The sequence below is a fragment of the Phascolarctos cinereus genome, unplaced genomic scaffold, assembly GCF_003287225.1.
Source record: "Phascolarctos cinereus isolate Bilbo 61053 unplaced genomic scaffold, phaCin_HiC Scaffold_2;HRSCAF=192, whole genome shotgun sequence".
NCBI lineage: Eukaryota > Metazoa > Chordata > Mammalia > Diprotodontia > Phascolarctidae > Phascolarctos > Phascolarctos cinereus.
In genome coordinates, this window is record NW_027555625.1 from 175,662,732 (window position 1) to 175,688,180 (window position 25,449).

The 25,449-nt window shown below is 39.5% G+C and overlaps 1 protein-coding gene across 1 annotated transcript in view; it reads left to right on the forward strand.

Moving 5' to 3' along the window:
* Nucleotides 1-25,449, forward strand: part of GATA4 (GATA binding protein 4) — a 69,868-nt gene that overhangs the window by 5,852 nt on the left and 38,567 nt on the right. The window lies entirely within an intron of this gene.

Consider the following 25,449-nt stretch of genomic DNA (forward strand, 5'->3'; position numbering starts at 1 on the left):
TTTGAGTTTTACCTTTGGGAGAGGAATGGTTGTCTGGGCTCCATGAGTGTCATACATGAAAAGCAACACTTGAATATCTTACCTTCACATTCTCTTTCCTCGAAATCTTAGGGAGCACATCTCTTCCCTAAGTGAATAAATTTAAGGAAGGGGATGAATGGGAAGAAATTATTGCGTAATTATTAAGAAAATGCATCTGAGGCACAGTAAAAAAAATTTTCAATTAAATTTTTTTAAAAGAGGGCGGGGCTTGGAGTAGGGAGGCTGCTGGTTTGATCTAGGCCTATTTTATATCTTGACCCAACGAGTCCAGCCTCCCCCATTCCCAGCCCAGTGACACTGGACAAATTGCTTAATTTCACTGAGTATCAGTTTCCTCCCTCTGTAAAATGGGGCTATTACATATTACATTCCATATAAAACTTTATTAAGCGCCTACTAAGCTCCAGCCCTGTGCTAATAGTATCTCTATGGCTGGGAAGTATAGATTGGGCTAGGCGTCTCCAAGGTCACTCCTGCCAATCCAGAGAGCCTTAGGAAAGCACGCTTTAAAAGAACTAAGTCTAGCGGCGGCAGGAAGGTTCCTTCTGCCCAAGATGCTGGGACTGCCAGACGTAGAAGGACCAAAAGATTAATGTTTCTCACCTAGCAAAATCACCACCCCTCCAGAGCTCTGTAGAAGCGTTTCTGTTGACTAAAACACAGCTTCTGGACCATGGGTCGTGAAGCTAGTACCGGAACCTGGACTATGATGGGAATTTTCCCTGTGCCCCAATTTTCACCCACGCGGGCTACTGGTACAGCCATGGTGTGTTGGTGCAGTACCTTTCTGGCCTTTCTTTCCATTGTTCTTGCCTCCCAGACTGGACTCCCTTGGAAACTTTGGCCCGGGCTGGCCGACGTCTTTCTCCGCCATTTGGTGAGGGGCGGGGAGGGAGGATGGCCAAGTTGCCTGGCACGTCTGTGCGGCAGCTGCTTTTCCTGCCCTCAAATTAACACGCACTTGTGGGGAAAACGCCCTCGGAAAGAGTGGAAGTCAATTTAAGAACCCTTCCGCTAAAACCACAGCCCCTGAGGGCGTTAAACTTTAAGTTGACAGTCTGGGAAGTCGTAGGATTCCGTCACTGTGCTCATGTTAATTACTGTGACTCCGAGAAAGGTCTGCCCTTCTCTGCCTTAGTTTACCTTTGTGGTGGTAGAGTATATTCGCAGTGTCAAACATAGAAACGGGGGCCACTAAACCGTATTTAAGAATCCCTGCAGACCGCAGTTGACTTAGAAAACCATACATTAATGTTGTGTGTTCTATTGTATTTTTATTTATTTTGTTAAATATTTCCTACTTGCATTTAATCCGATTCGGACCGCACTCAGGAGTGTGTGATACCTCTGGAGTAGATGATTAAGGGGCTGTGTTACCTGCTGTGCCATCAAAATAGCTCACATTTCACACACCGCCTTTTTACCTTCACCTGACCCCCAAATAGCCCGCCGAAAAAGTATTATCCACGTTCTACGGATGAAGAAAGCGAAGCGCACTGAGGTAAAGTGACAGTCCGATTATACGGCTAGGAAATGTTAGGAGCTGAGATTAGAACCCAGGTCTTGAAGAGTATGAAGCTCTTTGCCCTGTGCTCCATCTCTGGTTCAGAAATGCTGCGACTTTTTTAGAGTTCATGTTAGTTGGTTGTTCTAAAAGAAAGAGGAATATGTTGGTGGTGGTTTAGTATTTAAAAGGCCGGAGCAGAAAGAACAGTAAATGGTTGACTACTATATTTAAGCCTGGAAAACAAAAGAAACGCACCTAAGGTTAATTTATTTGGTGAACAGCCTTGACTAGAGAATCTAGTGTCTGATAATTAGCCTTTTACTCAGCAGGTTAAAAGAAAAAGGGGATTGAACTCTCAATGAAGCTTTTATGCCCCAAATTAAGATCTGTTTTGGACATATTGTTTCTTCGAAGACTAGGTTGTATTGGCCATTTAGTAACCGAAATCCTTTCCGTTTCTCCTTTGCTACCCCAGCTTTCACTGTCGCTTTTTAAGTACTAAACCACTGAATGAAGGTGTGTGAATTGCCCGGGGAATTTCTTGTGTATTCGCAGGTCTACTTTGGTTGAGTTACGATAGAAAAAAAAGGCCCTTCTAGCCTGGAAAAAGACTGTAGGAACTCGAGTTCAAGTGAAATTGGCCATAGCCTGGGCTATGGCAATGGCAGTGGGGGTTCTGGTGAGTAGGAAGGCTCAAGATTAGACCTTCTGCGTTAGGAGGAGAGAGTAACTTTGAGGCTCGCATTCCCAGCCTGGGAACTAAAAGAGATTTGGGGTCTGGTCTTTAGGATCCAGAGCGAGAGAGAAGAGCCCTTATTGTACTTCTCCCTGAAAGCTTTATCTTGGTAAATGGATTATGCTAGTAATGTCGGTAAATCCGCCGGCTCGGTAAACGGATTAGAACTTATAGTTTCTGGTCTGACGTGGTGGCTGGGCTGTAGCCCTCCCAGTCTTTTCCCTCTATATTCCACTGTCCAAAGTGTGAGAAAGCCAGATTCCTCTCCCTCTGCCACTTCCTGCTTACCCACCCTGTGGGCAGCTGTAGGACTTCGGCAGATTAGCCTCGAAGTATGGGTTGAAACCTCGTGCCGGCCTTCATTGACAAATGACAGAGACTGCTGTGTAGTTTCTACGTGAAACTGTTTCTGTTCCTCTTGGGTAGATACAATCATACCTGCAGGGCCACTAGGTCTAAAGTGGGAGGAAATTCTACCTCCAGAACTCCTTTAGGTTTTACCTTGGTTTCAAACCCATAGTTCCAGGAATTAGAACGTAACTACGACGGAGAAACTCCAGATTCTGTGACCCTAGGATAGAGCCATTACAAAAGTGCGGGAGGGGAAACGCTCGAGACTCTGTGACCGCATAATATTGTTCACTGGCTGGTTGCGGGCCCATATAATTGAGCGGAATACATGGTCACATATGATGACTGCTGAAGTAACATTTCCCAGAATTTGCTGTTGGAAATGATTATCCATCCTTGGTGGGTATGTTGGATATGTGGAGTTTGTACTGTTTTTCAGGCTTCTTTACACAAGATACTCTTTACGCAAGTACACACTTTAGGGATGCCCAACATCATCAATTAAATGCAGTCATCCTGAACTGGTGTCCCTGTTTTGAAAAGCAAATAAGGATTAACTCCCCCCCTTTTTTCCACCTTTCCTTTCCTTTTTTTTCCCTTTCCTTTCCTTTCCTTTCCTTTCCTTTCCTTTCCTTTCCTTTCCTTTCCTTTTCGTTTCCTTTCCTTTCCTTTCCTTTTCTTTCCTTTCCTTTCCTTTCCTTTCCTTTCCTTTCCTTTCCTTTCCTTTCCTTTCCTTTCCTTCCTTTCTTTCCTTTCCTTTCTTTCTTTTCCCCTTCCTTTTCTTTTCTTTTTCTTTCTTCCTTTCCTTCTTTTTTAAAGCATAAGTATTATCTTCCTTCGTCTTTGGTGCAATGCACGGTGCCTTGAACACATCAAGTGCTTTCTAGATATTTGTTGAATTGAAAGCCCTATCCATTGACCTTCAGATCATGAAAACTGTTGGAATCTCCATGTCATGAAATAAAATATGTTAGCCCTGTGTGAATAAGTTGGAATAAACACCTTCAGTGTTACTGGGACGTCATTTGATACTTGTGACTGGCTGCTCTCTCCATTACCATTTATCTTTTCAGATAGATGTAATATCTTCTCACTGTATAATAAACTGGAAAGCAAAGATTGGATCTTAAAACTCTTGGTATCTCCAACCTAGTTCAAGTGCCTTGCAAATATTAAATACTCAATAAGTGATTGATGATAAATGTCTCAAGATAAAAATAGATTTAAAGGAATTTCGATTTTAGCAGTTACGTTGTTCCAGTATAAAACCACAATTTAGTTTTTTTTAAAATGTATTGCCTTTACCTATATGATAATAGCTGTGATTTAATCTGATTTGACAGTGATACTTATTATTCTACATATAATTATAATCAGAGACAGTGGCTCACTAGCCTTAGAGTAGGGAAGAGCTGACTTAAGGTCTGCTTTTGCTATTGATTATCTTTGGTACCTGGGCATGTCTTGTAGCCCTTCAGTGCACCCAGAGGGCTCTCTAAGGCTGTAAATTACAAATGAATTAACTAATCTTCATTGGTAGAGGGAGTTTCCCCATAATGAAGTAACAACACCAAAACAAAAACAAAAAATAACTTATTGGTCTCCTTTTGGATCATGGGTTAAACATGAAAAGTAAAAACAAAAAAAGATTTTGACAAAGCAACAGATCAGTTACTATCACCATCATCAATCTATTATTACCCACACTTGAAAGTTTACAAAGTGCTTTATATATACAGTATTCTCATTTGATCTTTAACTTTAATCTACCTTTACTTTGAATGACAGATGAGACAATTTTTTTAATAAACATATGAGAGGGAGAGGAAGTTGTACAACACCACATATAATGCCAATGTAGTTGTGCATGAGATTAAAATATGACCTAAATTTAAAAAAAAAAAAAGAGTTGAAATTCAGCAGGAATAATTATAAAGTTCATTTATGTTGGGAAAACACAGATACCCAACCAATAAGTATTAGTTGTAAGAAAATTGGTACAGAAAGTCATGGAAGCTTTGTTGATTAAGATCTAGTAGTCAGATCATGAGGCAGTAATGATCCCCTTCTACCCAATCAGTTCTGAGCATCAAACTTTAAAGTAGAAATTGACAAATTAGGGAGTTTCTACGGGTGGGTGATCAGGATGAAGAGGGTACTATAAATTATGTCTTATTAGAAATGATGAAGGAAATTGGTGATATTTGGCCTTGAAAAGAGACTGTGGCAGGGAGGGGTGGGTGAAAGGTTGTGAGAAGGAAAGGGGAGAAAGTAATCTCTGCCTTGAGATAGTTAAAGAGCTATCATAAGGGGAAAGGACTAAACAGAATCTACGTAATCCCAGAAGGCAAAATTGGAGACAGGAAGTGAAAATTATTGGAAAGCATATTTTAGCTTGATGTGGGGAAGAACGTAATATTAGTTCTGCCCATCCATTTAATTTGTTGCCTCACAAGGTCCTCAAAAGAGTTATGAGTACCAGCTGGCTTGATTAATATCTGTGAGAGACAGAGGAAACCTGGAACAAGATACAGGTTAAATTAAAATGATTCAACTCCATGAATTTAACATGGGAAACTATTAATGTTAGCTTATCATGTCAAAATATTTTGGCTCCCATCTAGGTGACAATCACAATAGATGTGTAAAAAATACTCTTTTAAATGCTTTATAAGATGTTTTATAAAAATACATTTTTATAAAATTTCATGGGAGAGTAAAAATAGGACTTTATTACTTTTAAAATGCAGAGAGCTTTATTGGATTTAGAGAGAATGATTAAAATAGGTTGTGGAATTATTATCAATAATGTGTTGTGCAATGTAAGTATTGCAATGAAATAGTAAAGTTCATTTGCATATAGGGAAACATTACATCCAACCTTCCAAGGATCCCAGAGAGTTATAGAAACATTTAAAGTGTCAGTTAAATTGATCATATGGTAAGGTATATTTGTATAATCAGTCAGAACCTCTCTTCATTAGGCAGTTAGGTGGCAGTCATAAAGACCTTAGTTCAAATGCAGCCTTACACACTTAATAGCTATGTGATCCTGGGCAAGTCACTTAACCTCTGTTTGCCTCAATTTCCTCAAAAATAAAATGAGGATAATAATAGCACCTACCTATCAGAGTTGTTGTGAAGATCAAATAAGGTAATATTTGTAAATCTCTTGACACATAGTAGGTACATAGTAAATACTTGTTTCCTTCCTTCCTTAATCATTTGAAAGAAGCTTTGTTGATTATCACAATGCTATTCCATATTGGTAATTTGTCCATGGTCTTGGAATAAGTCCCTCAAATGTTATAGAACCATGAGATTTTAGAACTGGAAAAAACCTTAAAGCTCATCTGATCCAACTTCCTCACTTTACAGGTGAATAAAGGCCCAGAAAGTAGAAATGACATTTGCAGCTTTGCAAAACTTGTTAAGGGAATTACTGCTGATACTGGGAGCCTATCCAGTGGTATATCCTTACACCTGCAGATCAGCCAAAAGCTGCTGTTTTTCCATAATTCCTTTCTTAGAATGGTCATCATCCAAGTTAGGTTCAAATCAGTCCCATCTCCCAGAAGCTTCCTTTGATTACTTCCAGTCTAAGGTGATTTTTCCCACTCTGGAGAATTGATAGGCCTGACTTACTCTATTAGGAGTGGAGTTACATGGGAAATGGTGTGAGAGCAGCTGAGTAGTTTGCTTGGTTAGAGCAGGATTTCTCCTTATGCAATTTGTAATTTATTTCATTTCAAGCTACATTGCTTAGTGGTTCAAGGCATCAATGTTCAATTATTTTAAAATGTGGAAGAATAGTACTACCTCCCTCAATTTGGTGCATTGTGATGGATCCAAAGGACTAGCTTCCCATTTATAGCTAGTTTAAACTTTAATATACAATGATAATCTCTGATATGTTTTTTAAGCTTTAAAAAAAACCTATTTCTTTGAATTTTATAGGCAAATATATGGGGGGGGGGGGACACATCCTGTGTATGAACCAGCTCTCTGGGAACTTTTTTTTTTTTTGGAGCTGAGCCATACATACCCTTTTCTCATATGCTTTAGTTATCCTAAACTTTTGGATTCTCTGCCTAGTGTTTTCTTAGTAAAGGAGAACTGGTCTAGAAGATTAATTGTCTATTACTTGGCTGTTGAGGGGTTTGTTTATCCATTAAGGGATTCTTTTATTTACCAGAGGTTTAAACTTTTAATCTAACAGATGCTGGACTCTATCAATCCTTATTTTGATTTTAAGGTAAAATTTGAAAATAATGATGTTATTAATTTACAAGACTTTATCAATTTAATCTTTTCAATGCTATGATTTTGTTGTAAGTAATGATTTTGATTTCTGTTGGAAGTAAGGCAAAGCTCACCAGCTCTTTTCAGTCTTCTCCACCCAGTCCAGCTTCTATTATTTGCATGGAACATAAGGGGCATGATAGGGAAGTTAACATGTCTGCTCACCACAGTTAAAACCATTCCACTTTTGCTAATTGGAATCCTTGCAAATGATGTGCCCAGGCCGAGGGCACAAAAAGAATTAAAAGGGATTTTCTGTCCATAACTTACATAAGAGTTAGACTGAGGGAATCTAAAAGACTAAGAGAATAGTCAGCTTAAAAAGTAAGTATAAAAATGCCCAAGGGCTTCTCCAGCTATCTGACTGTGGTGGAGAAGACTATAAAGAAAGGTTGCTAAGAGCTAAACAAACTAAAAAACTGGCAGATCTATTTCCCTGGATCCACATGGTAGCCAGAGATCAGGAGACAGTAGCAGAGAGCAGCAAAAGCTACAGGGGGATACCCCATGAAGGAGCAATGAAGGCTTCCAGTAAAGAGCAGGAACACAAGACATAGAACAAAGGACCTTGGTTCATGGCTGTTCTGATGACATCACCAGATAACATGGTTGTACATTGTTAGAGGCATGAGTGACCATGGAGATGTTTGTGTGTGCTCTGGCTATGTCTGCTGAGTGCCTAGGGCTTTGGGAGGATTCAGAGATATGTAATATTCTGTGCCCTGAAGGTACTTGATATTAAGGTATATTTTTTCTAAGAAAAGGTCACCAATAATGATAGAAAAGTGTCATACATGTGTGTCTAGGGTTCTGAGTTGTATAGACAACAAAGACTTATCAATTCTCCAAAGTGGGAAAAATCACCTTAGGCTGGGAGTAATCAAAGGAAGCTTCTGGGAGATGGGACAGATTTGATCTGGATCCTGAAGAAAAATAGTATTTAGATAAGGGAAGTAAAGGGAAGAAGAACAGCAGGGGAACAAGGAAAGGAGAGATCATGCCCATTATGTTGTAATTTCCTCCTGCAAGGGGAGAAATTATGGTCATCTTCAAAATGTGGGGCCTAGTGTCCCTTTCCTAATCTCCAATCTCTAGTCACTGACCTAGGATTGTTCCCTCCTCCAATGACTAAACAAGCTCAAATATTTTTTATTGTTCTTGTGCTATTCCTTCTGTAAGCAGTTTATAGTAGAAGAAGCACACTGGAATGATAAAAGACATGTATTCTTCATTCTTTATTGAAGAGGGGAACACAGTCATTTTTTCTGTGTCTGAGGGGGAGATTAAAAAACACTTCCTTTTTGGTTATGTTTAGCTTTAGGTACAGGTGATGAGCTCAGATGATATTGAACACTGATTAACTGTAATAGATTCAATATTGTAATGTTTCTTGGTGTAGAATGTGTTGGATTTAAAGAACTCCAGAAACCATGTCAGCCAGAATTTGTCTTGACTATTCTATGATGCTGTGGTCACTTAATATATGCCTGATAATAATTATAATGTGTTGGTAAGAAGCAGCAAGGCTTGCTTAGTGGATAGAATGATGGACTTGGAGTCAGGAAAGACCTGTGTTCAAATCAACTCAGCATCTTTATCTTTAAAATTGGGGAAATAAAGTCTGTAAAGCCTTTACAAGGATCGAATATAAAATTCTCTGGCATTCAAAACCCTTCGTAGCTCCACACACCCCCAGTCTTTCCAGTTTTCTTTATATCTTACCTACTCTCATATTTGGCAATCCAGTGATCCAGTGACACTAACCTTCATGCTCGTCCTTGAACAAAACTCTCTCTCTTTTTTTTTTTTGGCTTTTTGATGAGGTAATGGAGGTTAAGTGTCTTGCCCAGGGTCATACAGCTAGTGAGTGTCAAGTGTCTGAGGTCAAATTTGAACTCAGGTCCTCCTGACTCCAAGGCCAGAGTTCTATCCACTGCACCACCTAGCTGCCCCTAAAATTGTCCATTTCTCAACTCCACACATTTTCACTGGCCTTCATGCCTGGAATTCTTTCCCTCCTCATTTCCTACCTCCAATCACATTTTCTAAAGGAAGCTGTTCCCCTTCCCTCTTAATATTAGTGCCTTCTCTCTATTAATTATTCTTAATTAATCCTTTGTATGCCTGTGTATGTGTGTGTGCGTGTGTATGTGCAGTTGTTTCTGTGTTCTCTCCCCCATTAGACAGTGAACTCCTTGGGAAAAAGGACTATTTTCTGCCTTTCAATGTATCCCCATTTAGCACAATGCCTGGCACTTAAATGCTTGTTGACTGACAAGTTTTAGGGTGCTACATAAATGCAGTTATACTCAGGGATGACCTACAAAGTTTCTGAGGTCCCTTCCAGCTTTAACGTTCTTCGATTCCATTATTGGGCACTAGACTAGAATGAAGTAGAATAAAGACCTAATGGTTCCAATTAGTAAACAAACATTTTATGAGCTTTTTTGTGCTTAGGACTACTGGAAGGAGTTTAATAATCCTCCACCAAAGTAAATTAATACCTTCTCCGGAGTATTAAGAACTTAAGTGATGTCTAGGATCACATAGCCAGTACATATCAGAATATATACTTGAACCCACATCTTCTATGACTTCAAGGCTTCCTCTCTATCACCATGCTGCCTCTTAAAATCCAGTATAGTGCTAATAATATATGATGGAACTATCACCCATGATTTTTATCGGTAAGATAGATTTCCAACTTCAGATTCCAAAAACTTGTCTCTTCTCCCTTCTACCCTATCTTCCATTTACCTAGGACTAAGGCTTTTTTTTTTTCCAACAAGGCAGGCAGTAAACAACATGATAGAATCAGGGGAAAAGATGCTTTCGGGAGCTGTTATCTACTATGAGTGTAAGACTCTTGCTTTCCAGCCTAGTTCCCTTTATCTCCTGTCATTTCTCATCAGAGCTCTCCTCTCCCACCCCACCCCACTTCCCTTTTCATTGCCCCTGCTACAGGTTTCTTTCCTTCCCTGGACTAAGTGCTCACTATGTCCCAGATACTATATTAAGTAGTGGAGATATAAGGGAAAATAAAACATCCCTACCCTCAGTAGCTTACATTCTAATGGGAAGAGCTTGTATCATTTATGAATTGACCTGAACAGTCCCATCTGTTCTGTACCAGTTCCTGTACAAGCTGGCATTTGAGGTTTTCCTAAGGTTTAGCTTTTTGTTTTGTTTTGTTTGTTTACTGCTAATGCAGAATACAGATAGGGTTTAAAATTCAACTCAACAAGCATTTATTAAGCACATACTAGGTATAAGGCATGCCACTAGGTATTGGAAATACAAAGAACAAAGCAATTCTTGCTCTGAAGATGTTCTATCTGGGGAAAACATGTCTTTTTGCTCCCCCCCTACCTCCTTTTCACTTAAATCAGTGGATCCCAACCTTTTCCATTTATGGTGAGCTTTTTAATGTCAAAACATTTCTCAAACAACCCTTCCCCCTACTCCACATTAATTGAGTAAATACCAAAAATCTCCTATAGATTCAGTTATATTTTAAAGTGAATTTGTATTTTATGAACTACCTACATGCCTTTGAAAAATAGTAGTATGGGGGGCAGCTAGGTGGCACAGTGGATAGAGCACCGGCCCTGAAGTCAGGAGGACCTGAGTTCAAATGCGGTCTCAGGCCAAACACTTGACACTTACTAGCTGTGTGACCCTAGGCAAGTCACTTAACCCCCAATTGCCTAAAAAAAAATTGAAAAAAAAAGAAAAATAGTAGTATGGCCTTCTCTCAATCCTTGTTCTCTTTGAGGTTGATGTAAGCCTTTTGACATTCTTGAGCACTCTCTTCTCCTTGGTACCGTCTTCTCTCTAGGCTTTCAGGATACCACTTTCTCCTGTATCTCCTCTTGTGTATCTGACTGCTCCTTCTCAGTCTTCTTTGCTGGATCCTCATCCAGATCATGCCCTCTAAGTGTAGGCGTCTGTCTTACAGGATTCCTCCTGTGTCCTCTCCTTCTTCTATATGCTAACTCACTTGGTGATCTCACAAGCTCCCATGGATTTAATTACAATGTCTATGGTAATGATTCTCCTATCTACTTATCCTGCCCTAAACTCTCTGCTGATGTCCAATCTTGCATCTCTAACTGCCTTTCAGACATCTTGAACTGGAGATCCAAGTAGACATCTTCAACTCAACATGTCCAAAACAGAACTCATTTTCTTTTCCACCAATCACACTTCCCCCTTCCTACTTCCATGTTGCTGTTGACTGTAACACATCTTCCCAGTCTCTCAGGATCCCAACCTAGGTGTCTTTCTGGACTCCTCATTATCTCTCACTCCTTATATCCAATTTGTTTCCAAGGCCTGTTAATTTTACCTTTGCAACATCTCTCCTATACTCCCCCTTCTCCCTGACACTGCCACTACTCTGGTGTAGGCCCTCATCACCTCATGCCTGGACTGTTGCAATAGCCTGCTGGTTCTGCCTGCCTCATGTCTCTCTCCACTCTATTCCATCCTCCATTCTGCCACCAAAGTGATTTTCCTAAAGCATGGGGCTGGCCATGTCTTCTCCCTACTTAATAAACTCTAGTAGCTCCCTATTGCCTCCAGGATCAAACACAAAATGCTCTGGCATTCAAAGCCCTTCATAACCTATTACACTCTTATCTTTCCTGTCTCCTTACATCTTATTTCTCAACAAATACTTTTCAATCCAGTGATACTCACCTTGCTGTTCCATGAACAAGACACTATCTCTCTACTCCCAGCATTTTCCTGGCTGTCTTTCCTTGAATGCTTTGAATGCTCTCTCTTCTCATCTCCACAGACAAACTTCCCTGGCTTCTTTTAACTCCCAACTAAAATTTCGTTTTCTACAGGCAGCCTTTCTCAACTTATTCTAATGCTTTCCCTCTTTTAATCATTTCCTATCTATCCTTTATATTACGCATAATTGTTTGCTTGTTGTCTCCCCTATTAGATTGTGAGCTCCTTAAGGACAGGAACTGTCTTTTGCCTCTTTTTGTATGCCTAGTACTCGCCACACTGCCTGGCATGTAGTTGGCATTTAATAAATAAATGTGTATTGACTGACTGGCTATTATATGTGTGGGGGACAGATTGTTCATTCCATCCACAGAAGGTATCTTTGCTAATTTATTGTGTTGGGTCATTTAATGAGATAGGCCCTGTTAAAATAACTCCAAAGGGGATGCCCATCAATTGGGAAATGGCTGAACAAGTTGTGGTGTATGAATGTAATGGAATAGTATTGTGCTATAAGAAAGGATGAGCAAGCAGATTTCAGAAAAATCTGGAAATATTTACATTAACTGATGTTGAGTGAAGTGAGCAAAACCAGGAGAACATTATATATGGTAACAGCAACATTGTACAATGATCAACTATGAGTGACTTACCTTTTCTCAGCAATACAATGATCTAAGACAATTCCAAAGTACTCATGATGGAAAATGCTATCCAGAGAAAGAACTGATGTAGTCTGAAGGCAGATCAAAGCATACTATTTTCACTTTTTTAAAGTTTTTTTTTCCCTTTTGGTCTATTTCTTTCACAACATGAATAATATGGAAATATGTTTTACATGATTACACACACACACACACACACACACACACACACACACACATATATATATATATATATATATATATATATATATATATGTCCTATGTCAAATTGTTTAACATTTTAGGGAGGGGGGAAGGACAGAGGGAGAAAATTTGAAATTCAAAAAATGGGTGTTTAAAATTGTCTTTATATGTAATTGGAAAAATAAAATACTATTAAAAAATAAAAATAACTTCCTAGGCCCACAGTTTGGGGAACTACTGACTTACGAATGGTAGGAAAAGATAAAAGTTGCGCACTGGTCATAACGATGGGTCTGTGAGGACCAAGACAAGATTTCTTGTTGTCGTTTGTTGTTGTTGTTGTTTTGTTTTTTAAGAGGGAAACCCAAACTCCGTGTGTCTCCTGTGCATATCCTCAGCAGCAGGGCAGGAAATTATTATGGAGCATAAGGAAGAAGATAATAGAGTTAATAGTAGAGTTGACCATTATGGCCAGCATGAAATTACCTACCTTTCTTTTCTCCTGTCCTTCGCTTTGACCCTGACCCAAGCAGTTCCCACTGAACTGAAGTGAGAAGCAGTAGAGCTTGGGGATGGGAGGGAAATCCCTAGGAACATTTGTTATAATTCTGTGGTCACTCAGACATTTGTAAGTGATGTAAAATTTACACCTTGTGTGGCAAAAAAAAAAAAACTGAAATGTAATGAACTGCAATGGGTGCCTAGAGAGTTTGCTTTTATTGCTTAGTTCAAGAAGGCTACACTTGGGGACAGATAGTCCCATCTGGTCTTTAATTATGAAGTCTGTCTTGACAATGTGCCTGAAGGAGTGGACATGGATAAGAGAGTGTAAGGTTCCAACCTGGAAAGGAAGTTGCAAGTGAAATGATGACATTCATGCATTTAGAATTAAGATAATATTAGTAAAGGTTATGCAAGTTTTAGTGTCTAAGGATTTTCCATCTTTTCCTCCTCAATACACTTTGTCTTCTTGTTTGTTCTTGGCAGGGAGGTAGCACAGTAGATAGAACACCTGACCTAAAATCAGGAAGACCTGCCATCAAACACAGCTTCAGAAACTTACTAGCTTTGTGACCTTGTCAGAAAACTGTCTACCTCAGTTTTTTCTCATCTATACAATGGGAATGATAATAGTATCTATTTCCCAATAATACTTATAAAGACACTTGCAAATCTTAAGGTGTTTTATTCATTCATTCATCATTTCACCCTTTGTTCCTTTCACTATGCCCTACTCTGTATCCCAATTTTGATTCTTTTGGAATCCAACTTTTTGGAACCCAACTTTTTGGAGTTGCTAATCACGAAATTATGGATCATTCTGACTTATATTAAGGTAAATTCCTTTGCCACCTCTTTGGCCATGGCTTATGGGAACAAATAGTGACTAGAATCCAGCCACTTCCCAAGTAAGCAAATTTTGTTAATTCATAGACACAATCTGTGTATGGGCAGCACAATCTGATCCTTTAAAAGTATCTTTCTCTTTTTAATATGTTTGTAATACTATAATGTTTGTCATATCAAGTAAATGGTCTTTTGCTGAAGATCTCAACACATAAATAGTTTATCCTTTGGAAGGTGAGAGAAAGCTTGGAGAAAGGGTAAAGATTATGATTTCCCTTTGAGATAAACACCATAAACAAGGAGACATACCACCAGTACATACAAAGTAAAGAAAAACATCAAAATAGATCATCAGTGGAGGCTTTTTTTCTTTTTGCTTCTGGCAGTTGGCCCTTTAGTTGTATCTATTATAGCATAGATAGGATTTTTTAAAAAATACTATGTAATCAAATTAAGCCAGAATGTTCAGCTTCTTATCTAAAGAATGGGAATTTGACTTTCTGATGTTCAGCACTGTGGGGGAGTGAGAATCAACTTGACATTGTTAAAAAAATTTTTTTTTAATATCTTTATGGACAAGCTATTGCATACATTGTAGAAATAAAGTTATTTTAAAGATTGCTCTGCAAGTGAGATGGAAGGGTTTTAATCAGTGTTTCATTTCATAACTGACAGTATCTAAAATATTCTTTACTTGAAAAAATGAAAAGAGATGTGAGGGAGCCATGAAGCCTTCTGATCTCAGGTGCAATTTTGGTTCTTCAATTCAAGAATTATTTATTTATTGATCATACACTGTAAGCCTAGTCCAGTGCTATAGGCTCATTGCCTTGGGGCTAGACATTATATTCTCAAAATGTATTCAGTTCTTAAGTATTTTCATCTTCTTTTTCTTTTTCCCTGTTCTTTTTTCCCATGCTAACCTCCATTTCTACCTCTAGAAATTCAGTCAGATTTTATCACCCCTATTCAAAACTGATCGATAGCAACTGGTGAGCAGGTTAATTATAATCGCAGAATAAACGCTGAAGTCTCAAAGTTCATCCACTTTTGCAATGTTTCAAAACTCCAGAGGGGACAATGCCAAGAGACGCTTATTGATCCATTCAGGGCAGGTGTGGGAGTTTGAACCAGGGGCATACAATCTGATGTGATTCAAGACTGCTCAATTTGGTTCCTTATCTGCAGCTTTTCCTATCTTATAATGTCTGTCATTTCAGATAAAAGTCCAATCAATTGAGTTGGAAAAAAATGGCAAGTTACATTTTCTTCTGATAAAAGTTTTGTAGTTGCTGCTTTATCGGATTGGGTTGGAATTGTATGTGTTTCTGTCAAGGTCTGAATTGACCTTTTCAGATATTTTATCAGTTATTAGAGAAAAAAAATTATTTTTCTTCCTAGAGAAGAGTGACCTGACTTCCAGGCTCATAAATCAAGCCAAGTAACAGAGTCAGTAATACAGGTTACCCCCAAAATGAATGAGGTAGTATGGGAACAGAAAAAACAAATAGCTCCTGTCATAGATACAGCCAAGAACTAAATTGCCCTTGAAAATGCCCTGGTTTTATATAAAGTATAAGTTTTAAGAAAATTGTACTTCCTTGGTTTTAAAGAAAGGGTTTTAGAATTTAATTGAATTCAACTGCATTTATTAAGTACTTACTATGTGTCAAGAAAAAGACAAGAATGAAATCCAATGGTCCCTGCCCTCAAAAACCTACATTTTACTAGGGCTAGCTAGGAAGAGGGGAGTCCAACATATGCAGATAAATATATAAAATCTATCCAAAGGAAATTTTGCAGATGGGGAGGATAGCCCAAATAATTTTGTGGTTAGGGATGGGGAAGTGGGGAATCTACAAAGATCTCATCTGGAGATGGCCCTTGAGCAGATCTTTGAAGGGGAGCTAGAAATTGTAGAAAGTATACATGACCAAGTGGTGCATTGCAGGCATAGGGGACAGTGTAAAGGTCCAGGAGGTAGGGAATGGAAGGAACCACAGAGAGTAAGATTTCATTGAAAACAATGGACTATTTCATTATTTAAGCAATCCTTTATAGGTTTAGTACCCTTACCCCACCTACAACTGGACCTAGGGCTTAGTTTGAGAAAGAGCTGAAATGTTAAATGTATCATATAATAGATGTTAAATGTATCATATAGTAGAGCTGGAGACCTTAGATCCCAGGTTCTAATCTATCATAGATCCTTTTGTAAGTCTGATGAAGCCTACGTATCCTTTCTCAAAATAATATATTTTTTAAAATTCATAATTGAAAGAAATTCCTATTGCTGTTACAAGTTAATGAAAGACAGTAATTTTTCCCCGTCCAAGTTTATGGACCCACTGGAGTTCCATGGACATTAGATTAAGAACACCTGTTCTCACAATTATTGGGAAGTGGGTATGGAAAGCTGGGAGAGCTGAATGAACATTAGTACAATGCTCTTTTTTCTGATGTATTTCATGGTTTGCTAGGACAATCTTACTGATTTTCTTCACAGTTAATGAACAATAGGTAGGAGAAAGTTTGGTCCCCATCTCCTACCTTTTTCTTTTTTTTCTTTTCAGGCAATGGGATTAAGTGACTTGCCCAGGGTCACACAGCTAGTGAGTGTTATGTGTCTGAGACTGGATTTGAATTCAGGTCCTCCTGACTCCAAGGCCTGAGCTCTATACACTGCGCCATGTAGCTGCCCCTCTTACCTTTCTCATAAGGTGTTTTGGCCAGTTCAGAGTAAGCTGAGTCAAGGATATATGCTATATGATAGCCTTCAAAGACAAGCAATTTCCAGGCGCTGACTTGCTTAGCATGGCTGGTCTGTTCCATGTGCAGTGTTTATCATTCTTGTTCTTTCTCCTGCTTTAATTGGCCTCCACCCCAGCCTTTGTATGGAAATGGCTCTTGTTTCTAGTTTTCTTCATAGACAGAGGAAGGCAAGGTATCTGCCATTCCACTGCACAGTGGGAGCAAGACAACACTGGCATAATCTCTCCTCAGTCAGTCAGTTAACAAGCATTTATTAAGCACCATATGCCAGGTACTGTGCAATCTTCTAGGGTAGGACTGGAGAACCTTCGACCTTGGGGCCACATGTGGCCTTCTAGGTCCTTAGGTGCAGCCTTTTGACTGAGTCCAAGTTTTACAGAACAAATTTTTTTTATTAAAGGGATTTGTTCTGTGAAGTTTAGATTCAGTCAAAGGGCCACCTTGAAGACCTAAAGAGCCACATGTGGTCTTAAGGCCAAAGATTCCCCACACCTGTTCTAGGGATACAAAGAAAGGCAAAATACAGGCAGTACATTCCAGTGGGGGAAAATAAGCCAATACAAGTAGATGGAGGGTAATCTTAAGGCACTAGCAATTCAGGGGACGAGGAAAGGCCTCTTGTAGAAAGAAGGTGAGGTCTGAGCTGAGTCTTGAAGAAAGCCAGGAAAACTTAGAGGCAGAGGTGAGGAAGGACAGCATTCAGGAGTGGGGGGAAAGCACCAAGATGGGAGATGGAGTGGAATGGGATGAACAGCATGTAGGATAGTGGACTGCAGAGTCTGAATATCAGAAGCCTGAAATTGGCTGAGGGGTAAGGGAGGTTGACATAGTCAGACCTGACATTGACAGTTCCCTTCAAAGGTCAGCTCAAAAATGATAGCCCATAGAAGGCTTTTCTGCTTCCCTCCAAGTACTCATGCCCTATCCCCCCCCCCAAATTACTTCATATACATTCTGTTTCATTTTCTATGTACTTGTTTTTCGTCCAGAATTGAATACAAATTCCAATGAGTATAGCACTGTTTAGTATTTGTCTTTGTGTCCTCAGCACATAACACATAGTAGGCACTTAATAAATGCTTATTGAATGGAATCCATGGCCATTAAGCAAATCAAAGAACTAAATTGATTATTTGGAGGGTAATAGCTTTGCTAATAGCAGCCATCTGACTTCCATTTGGTGCCTAGAAAAATATTTGTTTTTAACTTTATATGAGTGAATGTGAAAATCCCCACCTTTATTAAAGTGGACATTGAGGGCCCATCTCATTGAATCAATCAGTAAATCAATCAAAGATATAAAAACTAGATGTGAACAAGCCCTTAATTAGGAGAGTGCTGGTAAATTTTTAACAACCAATTCTCAAAAAAAAATGTGCACAAGATGAATTATTAACATTTTCTTCATCATCTTTTTTAAATCTAGATATCAACAAAAGAATAAATCAAGCCTGGATAACAAATTATAAAACTCTGCCCTTTAAACTGAGTCCAACACATCCCTGATGTTAATCAATTTGGGAGCAGTGAAGTGTTGAATCATTGAATAAAATGTTTGGGATTGGTTGAAAGAATCGGACATAGTTTTGGGCCTATGTATATTAAAGTATTCTAGCAGCCCGGTGACGGGGTGGCAAAAGGGGGTATGAATTGAGTACTCTCTCCTCTCTTCACCGGAGTGTGACCTTGTGAACTTCAAAAAACTGGAAAATTTGGACTTCCCTATGAAAGTCAATAGCAGTAAACTTAATAGAGCATCAGTGACTGAATCAGGCTGAGAGACACCACAAGAGCTTCAGCACCTATAAGAGCACTGACTTGGAAACTTCCAAGTTTGAACCCATTTTCCCCATCAATCTTGTGTGCAAGTGGTGAATGTCCCTCCCACCCTCAAATGGGAAAATTACTGTATTTCTGTGAAATAATATTTTAGTCCCCCAAAATACATGTAAAAGCATTTTTTTTAACATTTGTTGTTTTTTTTTAAGTGTTGAGTTCCAAATTTCTTCCTTCTCTCCCTTCCCTCCCCCCTCCCTGAGATGGTAAGCAATTTGATATAGGTTATACATGTGCAATCATGTAAAACATTCGCATATCAGTCATTTTGTGCAAGAAGACAGGAAAGAAGAGGAAATAGCATGCTTCAGTCTGTATTCAGACTCCATCAGTTCTTTCTCTGGAGGCGGATAGCATTTTCATCATAAATTCTTTGGGATTATCTTGAATCATAATATTACCGAGAATAGCTATGTCATTCACAGGTCTTCACCATACACTATTGCTGTTACTGTGTACAATGTTCTCCTGGTTCCCCTCACTTCACTAAAAGTTATTGAACTCTGCTTGGCTAATGGATAATCAGTGGACAGTGCACCAGATGGGGGCTCTTGAGCAACATTCCTGGACAGCCTGTACAACAGAGTTATCCTTAGAACTCCGAAGGAAAAAATAGCCTCTTTCTTGGTTCCTAGGCTCTACATAAGAGTGGGAATTAGTCTTGGAGGGAATGCTACAATTTATATTTCTTTAGTGCTTCAGAGTTTATGAAACACTTTCCTCATAGCAATCTATGAGATAAGTAAGAATGGGATGAGGTAGACCTCAGACCTAGCTAGGCCTAGGTTCAAGTACTACCTTTGACACGTGTTGGCTATGTGATTGTGGGTAATTTATTTAACTACTTACAATTTATTTAATTACAGCTCTCTAAGACTATAAATTGCAGAGGACATGTTAATTTGCTTCGGTAGAGGTAATCTCTACCGCTGCCACTTCCTCCCTAATACCATTGAAATCACACTCAGTCCCTAATCCTTTTCCTGCTTTTCACAGATAAAGAAACTGAAGTTAAAAAAACCAAACCATTTATTAAGCACTTATTAAATTCTAGGCACTATGCTAAACCCTAAGGATACAAAACCAACCACTTCCACAACAAAAAAGACAAGTTCCTGTCCTCAAAGAGTTTATAATCTAATGCAGAAAGACAACACCCAAAAGGAAGCTGAAAAGGGGCTGGAGGGCTAAGGAAGCTGTTGGAGAAGTCAGAGGTGTCCTTAGAGTAGGGTAGCAAGTGAGAAATGAAGAGATGTCTGAGCTGAGCTCCCTCCTCAAATGTAGGTTTGGAAGTTCATGACTCCAATCTCCTGTCAGAGAGGCAGAGGGTAGTGAATAATAGGTGGAGTATCAAGGCTGATGGGATCTTGCAGAATGATGAGGTTTTCCCAATAATGAGCTTCTTGGGACATGGTGGAGAAATCAGTCAGAGAAGTCCCAAAGTGATGAAGCCAGGTAAGAAAAGAAGAGAAATAGATTTGTATTAAAGGTGGAACCTTAGAAATCATCTCATACAAACCTTCCATTTTTCAGTTAAGAAAACCAAGGTTAAGAGACGCTAGGTGAATGTTAATAATAACGATGATGACTTTGGAAACATTCACTAACTATACCTTCTGCAAGGTAAAAGGTAACAGGATATAGTAGCTATGGTCTGAGTTCAAGTCCATTCTTGAGTAGTTAACTGGCTATGGATAAGTCACTTGACTTCTCAGTGCCCCCAGGAAATTTTCTAAGATTATAAAATGTAAAATAATTTTGATTAGAATTAGTGGGGATCAGGGTAGAAGTTTCCTCTGCTAGATTTTCCCCAAACTAATTAAATCCTACAAATGGACAAAAGAAAATGTTTGTGGCTGAAGAGACAAAGAAAAGAATTAAATCATTCCTGCCCCAACAATGCTTATATTCTACCAGAATAATAAAAGGAATAGTAAAAAATAATAATAATAATTTCACATTGCTCTTTATGGCATTCAAAGGTAGATTTGAGGAGGGAAGAAAGTGGAATAACCAGTGAAAAGTGAAGAAGAATCTGGAGATGGAGAGTCGAATACCCCTTCTTACATTTTCAACCTTCCTCTATTACTTTTACTTCCCTCCACATACTCTGAGATGCAGTTAACACTGGTTTCCTTGCTGTTTTTCTCACATTACCCTCCTCCTACTCTGAGCATTTTCCATTACTCTTCATGTAATATTCTCCTGCCTCATTTCTGCCTCCTGCCTGACTTCTCTGGCTTCCTTCAGGTCCCAGCTAAATCCCCTCTTCTACAAGAAGTCTTTCCCATTCCTTCTTAATCTTAGGGTCTTCTCCCCTTGAGACTACCCCCAATTGATTATACACACACTTACACACACACATACATATCTTGTTTGTACACAATTATTTGAATATTTTCTTCCCCATTAGACTTTGAGTTCCTTGAGCAAGGATTGGGTTTTTGTTGTTGTTAAACCTTTCTTTGCATCTCCAGTGTCTTACACAGTGTCTGGTATATGGTAGATGCTTAAGAAATGCTAGTAAACTGGCTGCTTAGAATAGGTGGAGGTGTGTAAGGTACAAGAAGTCTAGACATGTAGGAAGGCTAGGCTATAAAAAACTTTAAAAAACAAAATGCATTTTATAGTTGATCCTGGAAGTTACAATAGGGAGCCACTGAAGTTTATTATAGAGTGGTAAGAGTTAGACTTGTGCTTTAGGAAAATCAGTTTGGTAGCTGAGTGGAAGATAGACTGGAGTGGAGAGAGATTGAGGCAGGGACACCAACCAGAAAGGCTATTGCAATAATCTAGGCGTGCAGTGATAAGGGTTCACACCTTATAAGGGTGGATATGTGAGGGAGAGAGGGGGACATTTGCAAGCATATTGTGAAGATAAAATGGATAAGATTTGGTAACAGATTTCAAGATTTCATTTCCCCTACCTTTCCTATTCTCCACTCCCATCTTAACTCTAGGGTTGCTTTTGCAAAAGATGGATTTTTTTTGTTGTTCTTTGAGCAGACACCCCCTCCCCTTTAAAATCCACCTGCAATCCTTCTTCAGAGGGGCCTCAACTCAAGGGAGGGAATTTTGTATACATCTGTGCCTGCCTCTCAACTCTCATCATAACAAACCAAGTTAAGAACCTCTGTTCCTCTACAGAAACAAACTCTCCCCTCAAGGGCTGTTTAAATGATGTAAGTATCTTTACTCTTCTTTGAGAATACTCTGTTTTTGGCTAAAGTGATTGCTCCTTCACAGAGTTGACAAGACACTTTCCTTTGGGGGATGTTGATATTAAATTTCCCACTCTTATGTAAACACCACTCTTGTGCTTGGGTAAGTAATAGGAACAATTTCCCCCAAGGCAAACAAGAAGGTGAAAGGGAAGGGATAGCTTGGGAAGGGAGGAAGGAGAGAAAGAAGAGGATTAAAAGAATATGGAAGCTAATTCATATATTCTGTTTCTACAATAGCAGTGCAATCAACTATCTGTCTGGGGCAATGTAGGCCTTCTGGAAGAACCCCATTTGGATATTTGTTCATAAAGAAGTCAGTCAATAAACAGTTATTAAGCACATACTATGTACCTGGTACTGTGCTAAGAAGATACTTGTTAATTGTTAGAAGCTGTGGGTTTTGATTAAAAAAAGAGACTGGAACTATGGGGTAAGAGAAGACTTTAGGGGTGTCACAACAGCTAACAGTAGGGTATCATCTGGGTTTGACTTATTCCAAGTTCTTCCTCATTATTTCCCACCCATCGCCTTCACTAAATTGGTCTAGATTGGAAGGGGAAGGGGAGGTTGGAGATGATTTAAAACCCACATCTGAATTGTAAGATAAGGGAAGTTGGGTACCTAGAGGATTAAGGGGCACCATGTCTGCTGTGGTGGGAGCACTCCTCTGGTAACGAATACAATAGGGGCATTTAGAATGATGGAGCAGATGATAGCTGAGGTCTCTTTCAGCTTCTCTTCAGTCAATAAGCACTGGGTAAACCCCCTCTGCCATAGGTGTCAGGCATGGTGCTAGGCAAAAGACAAAAATGAAACAGCCCTTGACTTAAAGGAGCTTACCTTCTAGAAGGTGAAGCCAGATCAAGATATAGAGGCATACACAAAGTAGTTTACAAGATAATTTTGGAGGGAGCCGATAAGGGCATCATGTAGAAAGTAACACAGATTGAGCCTTGCAAAGAAGTTGGTGACTAAGTTGCTCACTGTCTACATGGCCGAAAAGCTTGCTTTCTTTCTGTTTTTTAAATGGCAATGTAGTAAAAAAGGATTAAGACTTGACTCCAGATGGAAAGATCTGTAAGACAGTTTCGAAGGGGTCAGAAACAACAGTGCAAGAAAGGTCTAGAGGTTGTTCTTGGGATGGATTAATAAGTAATAAGGGGAGAGGAGCTCAAAAGGTTTCTTAAGATTTGAGGGTTTGGTGATAGTTGACAGTATCACCGTCATTCCTTGCTCTCTGATATACAGAACACTTTTATATTCACTGAATGATTTGATCATAACAAGCCAGTGAGATGAGTATTACAGGCATTATCCCCCATTTTATAGATGTGGAGACTGAGGCTTAGAGTCAGTCAAGTCCTCAAGTATTTATTAAACATCTGTTTTGTGCTATGCTCGTTGTTAATCCCTGAAAATATAAATACAAGCAGAAAGACAGTCCCTGCCCTCAAAGAGCTTATATTCTAATGGGGGAAAGGACACATAAAAGGAAGCTGCAAATGGAGGAGGGGAGAAAGGGGGAAGAGGTAAAGGGAACTTGGTGGAGAAAGTCTGGAGAGTGAGGAATAGAACTCAGAGATAACTGAAGACAAAGTTAGATTAAATTATAAGGGGGCAGTGTGGTACAATAGAGGAAGGCTGGACATGGAGTTTGAGGACCTGAATTCAAATCTCAGCTTTTCCTCTTACTATATGTGTGACATTAAACAAATCATTTAAACTTTCTAAGCCTCAGTTTTCTCATCTGTGAAATGAGGGGATTTGGACTAGATGGTATCTAAGGTCCCTTTCACATCTAAATCTAAAATTGAAGGATTACAGTCCTCTAACTTCTGCAAAGTCACTCGGGTAATAAACAACAGCACTAAAACCATAATTACAGAGGACAAGTGGGGCTTTACCAAAATCAGCTGCGTTTAGAGAACATCAAATTGGGGCCACCTGGCCTGGTGGGTGTTTGGTCGCCACAAGGCAGTATGATAGCATTACCCTTTATTCCCAGTTTCTCCAATGGTTATTATTTGCCCCAGGGTATTGGAGAGTTAGATCCAGTTAACTCCTTTCCTCCAGTCATCCTGGCTCCTGGACAGTCCAGTCCTTGGCTATCTCCTTCCCAAGAAAGAGGCTCCAACACATGCTCACACCCTAATATTTAAACAGGGGTTGGAGGATTCCCTACAACCAAAATGTTGTCTCAAGAGCAAAACTTTGTCCTCCCCCATCCCATAAGCCCAATGTTATATAGAAAATAGGCAAGATTATAAGATGCCATGAAGCAAGGGACCCTAATAGGGTGAAGGGATGGGGAACCTGCGTCCACCAGACCACATGTGTCCTTCCAGGTCCTCAAGTGCTGCCCTTTGATTGAATCCAAACTTCACAGAACAAACCCCCTTAATAGAAGGATTTGTTCGGTAACACTTGGACTCTGTCCAAAGGCCACATCTAATGACCTAGAAGGCCACATGGGGCCTGAAGGCCACAGGTTCCCCGCCCCTGAGCCTGAGAGAGTATCCAGAGATGGATAACCAGGATGTTAAAGGACACTGAATCCTTGTCATCTGAAGACTGGCTAAAGGAACTGAGGGTGTTTATCCTGGAGAAGAGAAAACTCAGGGGAGCATGGAATCTGTTCTGTCCTAAAGCACACGGAAGAGGGATCAGATTTGTTCTGTTTGGCCACAGCAGGGAGAACCAGGAACAAGGGGTGGGATTTACAAAAAAGTCAATGTAGGCTTCATTTTAGGAAGAACCTCGGAAGAGTTAGAGCTATATAACGTGGGAATGGTCTGCCGGGGCATGTGCTGGGTTCTATCTCCTCGGAGGTGCTCGGGCAGGAGATCGGCAACTACTTATCAAGTGTGTTACAGGAAGGATTCTTTTAGCATATAGGTTGGGTTGGATGGCTGCTATGGTCCTCTCAAATTCTGTGATTCTATGGGTAGAGGAAGAAATCCAATCATCACAAGGGATATTTTGTTGTTCAGTCATTATCCAATCATGTCTGACTCTTTGGCAAAGATACTGGAGTGGTTTTCAATTTCCTTCTCTAGCTCATTTTACAGATGAGCAAACTGAGGCAAACAGGGTTAAGTGACTTGTCCAGGGTCAAGTAACTAGTAAGTGTCTGAGGCCAGATTCGAATTCAGGAAGATGAGTCTTCCTGATTCCTGATTGCAGGAATCCTGATCTACTTTACCATCTAATTACCCTTTCTCAAGAGATGACCTAATGTAAACTCCCAGCTACATAAGGGGGGAAATCTTTTAATTACCCATCTGCTTGGCTTATTAAAAGAAGTTCCTGCTCCCATTCCCACTACCTTCATATCCTGGCCTAAGATCTAGGCCTTTTACCCCCAAACACTTGCCCTATCAGGACTAACAGGGAATGCTAGGTCAGGACTGTATATTTAGACAGGGATGGGGTGAGCCTAGAGGTGTACCCATATTCTAGATCAACCACACATGGCCTAATACTAACTGGCGATAAAAGTTACATTTAAAAAATAGTTATCATCCTATATCTCTCCTCCCTTTCACAGCCAAACTGCTAGAAAAAGCAAAAATGTTAATACTCCTTGTCTCCACTTCCTTTTCTCCCACTCCTTATAGTCTCGCTGACCCTAGCACTTGACTGAAACTGCTATATCTAAGGTTACCAAGTATCTCTTAACTCAGTTCTCATTTTTCTCTTTTCCCTTCCTTCCTTTCTTCTTTCTCTTTCCTTCCTTCCTTCCTT